This window comes from Asterias rubens, chromosome 3 (genome assembly GCF_902459465.1).
Source record: "Asterias rubens chromosome 3, eAstRub1.3, whole genome shotgun sequence".
Lineage (NCBI taxonomy): Eukaryota > Metazoa > Echinodermata > Asteroidea > Forcipulatida > Asteriidae > Asterias > Asterias rubens.
The window spans coordinates 7962605-7971709 of NC_047064.1; positions in this window are offsets into that span (position 1 = coordinate 7962605).

Consider the following 9105-nt stretch of genomic DNA (forward strand, 5'->3'; position numbering starts at 1 on the left):
ATGACACGGAGTGTCATATTATGATAGCGTCAACATTTCTTTTAGCCACTTTCATTTCAACATTTACAAACAGTGCACTGCGTAATCGTTGAGAGGAAAATGTAATAATAATGGTAGGATGGAACAAAACAAGGAAGGGTGATCAACAAAATCAAAATGCCAGACTGCTGGTACCATAGCAATGACATGTACCCCCCCCCCCATGTAATTCGCTTTCATGTGTTAATGTTTTGCTAATTCATTTCTTGATTCATAATGCATGCAAAATATGTAATGAGCAACCATATGAAGCTGGTGATTGAATTGCCTTTCACAATCTACGTGTACAATAGACCTCGGTGGTGGGGGGGGGGGGGGGGGGAGGGGAATTGTTATTGAAGAGCTCACTCAAGTGTAATGATGTTGCTTTAAGATGGTGACGTGTTCATGGTTACAGATATTAAAACCTTTGACAATAGTAACACGTATTCTGTCTCAGTGATGGACAGTATGACATGGCACAATACATATTTTACATAATTTATCAGACCTTGTGGTTTAACCTGGTGATGACTTAGAGCAAGCTAATGTACATGTATAGTCGAAACGTTGAGACCAATTAAGAACTCACTTTGTAACGGTTCCTATAAGCCAATTTTCTACCTTCTGCCGAGGTAGTAGTTGAAAACGAGGACAGTTCTTTTCAGAACTGATGAAAAATCCTAACCATCTTCTGTTGCTGTACATTTAATAAATAATTACACCTGTAGCAGGACAGTTCTCAAAAGAACAAACTCTACCTGGCAAGTACATGTAGACACAAACGTGGTGATATTGCAAACCAAATAACAATAATTTATAGCCTACAGTAGGACTATGAAGCTGAGACATTTCACTGGCCAATGAAGTTTCAGCATGCGAGATTTTCCCAAAGTTATGTTTATATCAACTCCGGAAACAAAAGGGGTGGAATTGGGGGGGGGGTCCCAGTGATTAGCATTTTTATTTTCAAATTTACATGTGTGCATTACTTAACATTGGCTTATATGCTTTATTAAATTAAGCCTTTTCACTGTTTATGTTTTAAGAGAACTGAGGGAAATTGTTACATGCATGACATGTAATGTACAGTAATTATTATTAGTCGGCAAAATTAAGCAATGTCAGCATAGTTTGATGCATACTGTGTCTGTGTTCGCTATCACAAAGTTCACATTTTATTATTATGCACTCGGTTTAATATTACCTGTTTTTGAAAATAATAATGTTCACTTGAAGATTTTGTTTTATTGGAAAGTTGTAGTTTTTTGGATTTGTACACAAATGTAGTTATTGTCTACATGTATTGTATGTGAATATAAGACATACAACATTTGATTCTAGTGGAACATTTAGTTTCTAAAAGTTGAGGGAATTTTGTTTAAATTATTTATTATTTTGCACACAAATTAAAACCTACATGTACATCTGAAAAAGAAACATGGGTTTTTTGTTTAAAATAATTGTGTTTTTTTCAAGAAAATCAACGATTTACAATGTATGAACAGTTTCATGCGGGTTTGAAACTCAATGAGGAGGCTGAACCTTTCAAATTTCTTTGGCTTTTGAAATACATTAACCGATACACACAAAAATACTTGTTATATGAGATTAAAAAAAATTATACTAAAAACATTCCAAAATACAAAACAGAACAAATGTATATGGACACATAAAAAAGAAGAACAAAGTGAGATGATTGGGATTGAACAATGTAGTTTGAACTCTGCATGGCAAAGCTGTCAATTCTCCCTGATTCCTAAAAAAAAAACAATCTTTCCATGTTCTGAAAAAGAAAAAAAAATTGGAAAAAAAATTCTGGTTAATTGCAAACTTTGTCCCTATTATGTTGAATGTAATTCTAAACATCTCCCTGGTTGTTGTACAAAATCTCCCTGATTGCAAGATGCAAATGTTGATTACTCCAACATCGATTGCAACACCATTGAACAACCAATTTGCTCTTATCAATCCTTGATAAGACTAGTCTTATCTCGAGTTAGGACAGTTACTCGTCCTAACTTAGAGCCAGTCTTTTAAAAACGTGTAATAATGCCTACAGAGTCCTGGGAATAGTACTAAGTTAGGAATATCTGTGTTAAATCGACCCCAGTTAAAATCACCAAGTTATTCACAATGTACTTAACATCTCTTTAAAATTAACAACTCACTTGCTGTGGTGTTACTGTAAAGTGAAACAATATTTCCACAATAGGCCTATAATAATATTTTGATGGAAAAATTATACACTATTTCAATTGGTGTTTAATGGAGCTACAAGTAGAACCCCTAAAATACATATTTTGCTAAACTTGCCTTGTGATAAACACATACATGTAACATGAATATATATAAATTGCAAGTTAACATTTAAGGAAGAATTTGATTTTGAAGGGGAAGTGGATGCCATTCTAGTGTCGGGGCTAATCTCACTGTATACCCATTATGTATAATTTTTCCATGAGGGAATTAGGCAGAAAATCTTTCTGATTAAGTAAAAAAAGTTGCCTCATAATTTAAATAATGATTAATCTCAGGAATCCGATTTAATATTAAAGTAAATGAAGATCAATTTATTGGTTCTAAACTAATAGAGGCAGTAGTTTTAGTAGAATAGTAGAGGCGTACATGTAGTGTTTAATGTGATCTTAACTTTCATGTAGTATTTATATTGGATTATGCATTTACTCATTACACTTGTTCTGTAACTAGGTATTCTTTTTTTTGGGGACCAAATAATATTTAACATTATGTACACAAAGTTTTCAGCATTTTGTTTAGGTCCTGCAGAGAGGACTACTTTTAAAGGACCCCCATAAGAGTACTTTCAACATAAATGTTCTCTTTCAAAAGTGTGCACATTAACAACTATTTTACACACTCTTTAAAGGCAGTGGACACTATTGGTAGTTACTCAAAATAATTATAAGCATAAAACCTTACTTGGTAACGAGTGAGGGTGACAGGTTGAGAGTACATGTATAAAACATTGTGACAAACGCCTCCCTCTGAAGTAACGTAGTGTTTGAGAAAGAAGTAATATTTTGATTTCGAGACCTCAGAATTAGATTTGAGGTCTCTAAATCAAGCATCTGAAAGCACACATCGTGTGGCAAGGGTGTTTTTTTTTCTATTAAATCATTATCTCGACTTCGACGACCAATTTGAGCTCAAATTTTCACAGGTTTGTTTGCATATATAATTATGTTGAGATACACCAAGTGGGAAGACTGGTCTTTTGACAATTAAAGTCATATTTATTTTCTCGCCCCTCCCTTGTCATACTCTTTGTACATGTACTTACATATTTATATGACCGTAAAAGTGTTGAAAGCTTTAGTTACCCCTTCCTCCTAATGAAAATCATGCAGGCAATGGTGCAATAACTTAGGGAGATGTACATATATACCGTGTACAATTACATGGTAATAAACCTTTTCTTGGGATCTTCAAAAAGTTAGCTAAAAAGTATTGATTTTATTCTCGTGAGTTCTACCTGCCAACTAAATTGTTGATCAAGAGTTAAGCCGTATCCGAAGTGGGGGTTTTGGCTACAGCTATGGCTGTTGCTAAGGGTGTTGCTAAGGACGATTTGTACTCTCTTTACTTGAACGAGGAGGCAACAAGTAAAGAGCACCTATAATTTTAAAATTGAAAATACCAGGAGACGGACAATTTATTTACGGTGATTTAGACACATTGTTTGTAAAGATTGGTCGAGTATTGTTGTCGCGGTATGTGCTTACAGGTGAAAAGTGCCCATTTCCATTGTTGCAGTAAACTCCTATTGACATGATTGATCTCTCCTCTGATTCAGCATGAAGCTAATAGCGGGAATTTTCAAAAGCGGTTCTTGTCAATAGGAGTTACTGCAACAATGGAAATTGGAACTTTTCACCTGTAAGCACTTGTACTGCGACAACAATACTCGACCGATTATAACAAACGAGGTGTCAAAATCACCATAATTAAACGTGCCGTCTCCTGGTATTTTCATTTTCAGAATACGAGTAACAAGTTTAAAATTATAGGTGCTTTTACAACAGCCGAGTTTTGCTGTCTTTACTTGTTACCATAGAAATTGGTACTTATGTTTTCATTTGTGTAAATTTTCAGGCCAATCAACCTGTGTGCCCCAATAAACAGAGAGTCCCCATACAGAGAGTCCATGCCAAAGACAATTATCACAGTATAGGGCCTACTGTTCTGTATTTTCTGGCCAGATACTATATTTAAAGCACCTTTAATTGTGTCTGTAGTAAAATGCAATGGAAAGCGATGTACTGAGACATTGTAAGGGGGCACACATTGTCAGCATGAAGACAACTTAATCACAAGCGTTTTTCCTTCCTTAAATAATCAACTTTCCTACATCTATATTATTAGAATTGCAAACGTTACTAATATTTGTTGCTGTTCTCCTGAGAATTATGCATTAAGACGGTTCTTATTAATAACAAATGTATGCAACCTTAAAAGACTCTACTTGTACACTGATGTACACTTGTTACACAATGTACACTGATAAAGTTGTGTTGTCAAAATGGTGTATGTACTGTTAGCCTACTTTACAGTTTTTAACAGTGTTATAACACAAATGAAATGGTCTCGCCGAGTTAAAGGAACACGTTGCCTTGGATCGGTCGAGTTGGTCTTTGAAAAGCGTTTGTTATAAAATGCACATGGGTAGAAAGATATGTTGTAAAAGTAGAATACAATGATCCACACAAACATGCCTCGAAATTGCACGGTTTTCCTTTTACGTGTACCTCGTCGACTAACACGGTCGGCCATTTATGGGAGTCAAATTTTTGACTCCCATAATTAATGGCCGACCGTGTAAGTTTGCACAGTAAGGAAAACCATGCAATTTCGAGGCAAATTTGTGTGGATCATTATATTCTACTTTTAAAACATCGTTCCAATCATATGCATTTTATAACAAACGGTTACAAAACGCTTTTTATAGACCAACTCGTCCGATCCAAGGCAGTGTGTTCCTTTAAAGGCACTGGACACTTGTGGTAATTACTAAAAATAATTGTTAGCATAAAAATTCACTTAGAAACGAGCAATGAAGAGCTGTTGATACATGAAGTATAAAACTCTGAAGAAGCAAAGTTTTTCTCACGCAACTAGTGAAAGGCCTGAAGCCTTTTATTAAACATCTGAGAGCACACAAATTTGTGCAACAAGGGTGTTTTTTCTTTCATTATTCTCTTCCAACTTTGATCACCATTTGAGCCAAAACTTTCAGATTAGCTATTTTACGCAAATATTGAGATAGTGAGAAATAGTGAGAATACTGCTCTTTGACAATTACCAAATGTGTCCAGTGCCTTTAACCCCAATCCCTGTTTTCTGTTTTTGATTATTTTTTTCCCCCTGAACTTAATAGCGGCCTATGTATTCATAAAAACTATGGAAACAAATAAGGAAGTCTAAGGAAGTCTTCTTTATAAGGAAGTCTAAGGAAGTCTTCTTTATAAGGAAGTCTGCTCCAAGGAAGTCTAGTCTCTGAACCATTTATAGATAAAAACCTTTTAATCATGCCTACTTTTTTAGTGCAAAGAAGGAAGATATTATCAACTCAAAAGAAATGTAAATATATTTTGCCACAGAAGGAGTTGTTTCATGTGTGTTAAACAAAAACAAAAGTGAACTTTAGACAATGATTGTGAAATATTTCAAATACTATTTGTAGTTTATATATTATTATTCGGTACTGTACTTGTTTTTTTTTTGTACTCCTCTTTATCTTTGTGGTAGAGTAGTTAACGAGCGTTTCTATTTTGTACACTTTCTTTCTTGCCCATTTTTGTCCAAAGCTTATTTAGAAATGTTCAGAGCTATATAAAATGTAATATATTATGAATATCTGTGTAATTATACGTACCATGTAAATAACCATTTTGACTATTTCACTGTGAGAGACAAATAAACATACTAAATGAAAGTAAACATCCATTGTTTTAGCAAGCTTTATGTATTTGGTATTTTAAAGGTATTGATACCTTTGTTTTTTGGAATCGTTTCATTGTTTTAATCCTATATAATCGTGGCTTATTTTATTGCGCCCATAATCCGTCACTCAGTGACGCTTAAGGTGCTTTTACACACAGTATTTTCGTGCAAGGTACAATGTATGTGAAACTACGTTTGAATTATGAGACCTAATCTTATTGATTTCCATGTAACTGTACTTTTATACACTAAAATTAACCTGAGAAAATGTCATTTCCAAAGATGGTCTTTGAGATAACCCTGACGGCGGGAAGTGTCAACGCAGGAAGAATAATCCCAACAGGAATACACAATCTAAGAGGCGCTAACGCGCGCTGTAATATTCTTTTATTCAAATTTTGTGGGATAAAAAGTTTTATCTTTTTCCACAACTGCATGCATGCAGTGCATGTACTTCAAAGTGAAATGTTTCTCAAAATGCATTATCCTATCCAAGGCTGCAGTACTTCTTACCATGTAAGTTTTTAATGCCATTAAATTTCAGTCATTACCAACAGACCCTGTACATATGGTTACTGTATACATTTATAATGTGCTATGTTTTTCATGAATGGCACTGTTGGCGCCACTCAATCAGACCAAGCAGGGTGTGAATGATTTAGGAGCTAGGCCAACAATAATACAACACCTGTCGAGATGTTGGCTGGAAAGTGAGTACATGGAGTAGGGACAAATTGCCTCAAGCTCATGCCAGAAACGGCCAGAGCAGCAGTATTGTAGCCATGGTGGGAGGGTGCCAGGCTTGGGCACAATTTCAGAGTTGCTAAGCACAAAAATTAGCTCAACATGAAAGTTTTGCCTCGGTAATAACACGATTACCAACTAAATTTCCACATGATTTTCAGGATAAGCAAACATCAGCTGAACACCAGTAACAAGCACCATGCATCAAGTTTGATGCAAATATGCACACACAAAAATTCATGCTGAGCAAATGTTTGTGCTCAGCAGCTCTATGAAATTGGGTCCTGCCCAGAACTTAAGAATTTTGCCCAATGCTTTGGAGGAAAATGTGCCACCCAGCACAGATGTTCCCCCAGACTGCACTTCAGGAATGATGGCCCCTTATCTCAACATGAGTAATTATGGGGAATTGCTCATCCTTGCTGGATTTATTAGAGCCCACCACTCAAAATGGCGCTACAACACTAGCCCCACCTATGTACATGTACATGTTTTCCCAAACTACAAGTTTTCCCAAATTTCAATGTACATGTTTTCCCCCTTTGTTTGGTGTCACTTGAATTACTTCATACTGCTGATTATCATTTCACCAACTGCATGACGGCTTAAAGGCAGTGTACACTATTGGTAATTACTCAAAATAGTTATTTGCATAAAACCTTTCTTGGTGACGAGAAATGGGGAGAGGTTGACAGTACAAAACATTTAGAACTTGAGCTGTTGAAATCAAACATCTTAACGCACACACCTTCGTGTGACAAGGGTGTTTTTTTCTTTCATTATTATCTCGCAAGTTCGATGACCCATTGAGCTCAAATTTTCACAGGTTTGTTATTTTATGCATATGTTGAGATACACCAACTGTGAACGCTAGTCTTTGACAATTACCAATAGTGTCTACTGCCTTTAAAGCAAAATGACACAGACTGAAACTGAAACATTTAATTTCTGAAATAAATATTGTTTTATTTGTCCATATTAATGACTTTACATTAGCATTTCTTGGTTATGTAATCAGCCGTTCAGGGATGTCTTTGTTACCAAAAGGAATACAGTACATGCGATCAAGCTGATTGGGCAGTTTGTCAGAGACATCAGAATGGAGAAGCAAGCAAAAACAGGCCAACAGGGATTACATTTTTCACAATATTGTTTTAGGGAACTTAAATTCCAAATTATAGTTTATTTTTTATTGCCAACTTCATTCCTGATACATAACATAAAAAGGGTTTAAAATTTTTGCATCAAACGTGCTATGTATGTTCAATAAACAACTCCTCTCTAAACCCCTTTTCTCAGTTTCATTCACCCACATTACATATCAAGTGAAACTAAAACATGTTACTGAAATTAACCGATAAACTTGATTGAGACAAATAACTTTAAACCCCAAAAGTTGCCTTGCTGTAGCCCAAACCATAACAAACAAATTGACAGGTGTTGATGTTACAAAATGGTGCAATGTTTTTGAAAAAGTCACATAAATTTGTTGTACATGCTCACATAATTTTCAACTCAGAGACAACAATTATTTTTGTGAACATTTTATACTCGACTCCCTAAAACTACAGCACCTTAGCAAGTAATATTTTAAGGCAAGTTTTCTATCATCATTATCTTTAAACCGTGTAAGTGTAGTGTAAATCTGTGGACATTTGTATTTTGTGTCATACAAGAAGTACCCAAACCCTTTATAGCATATCTCTTTGAGGGCAAGTTAAATTTCTTCTTGATAATTTCAAGGGGCACTGAGTCAATTGTCTACACTACCTCTTTGAAATCAGGCCTCTAAAGATAGAGTTACTCTTTGTCGAAAGTGGTCTTTGCTGATGTAACTAAATTAACTAAATTGCTGTATTAGAAATGCTTTTGCTTTCACAAAACAATAAACTTTCTGTGCTGAAGGTTTTTTTCCCACGATTCAGTAATACACTTCCTCACGATTAAAGTGAAAGACCCACTGTCCATGAATGGAGAGCAATTCTATGCTCGTGTCTCTGATCCTATTTTAGTTTCAGTTTTGTGCAGCTCTCCCATGTTGTTTCAGTTAATGATCTTCACTCTAGAATTGTGTTTATGTGGTCATGGCCACTTAACACACCCATGCTAGGGTTAACATGATATGTATAAAACTAACCCATGTAAGTAACTGCTTTTGGGCACAGCCCAAATCATGGGTACCCTTTTTGTTTTTTGTCCATTCTATGATCACAGTTTGAAAACCTCTGATGCGGCAGTTATCTCAATGTAGTTTATATACAGTAGAGTTGAAACCAACGGTTCTTTTCAGAACCACCCCAACTCATTAGAGATACATGAAGTCATTACATGGTGTTATTAACGCAAACCTTTCTATATCGTATTTCCACCATGCAAAGT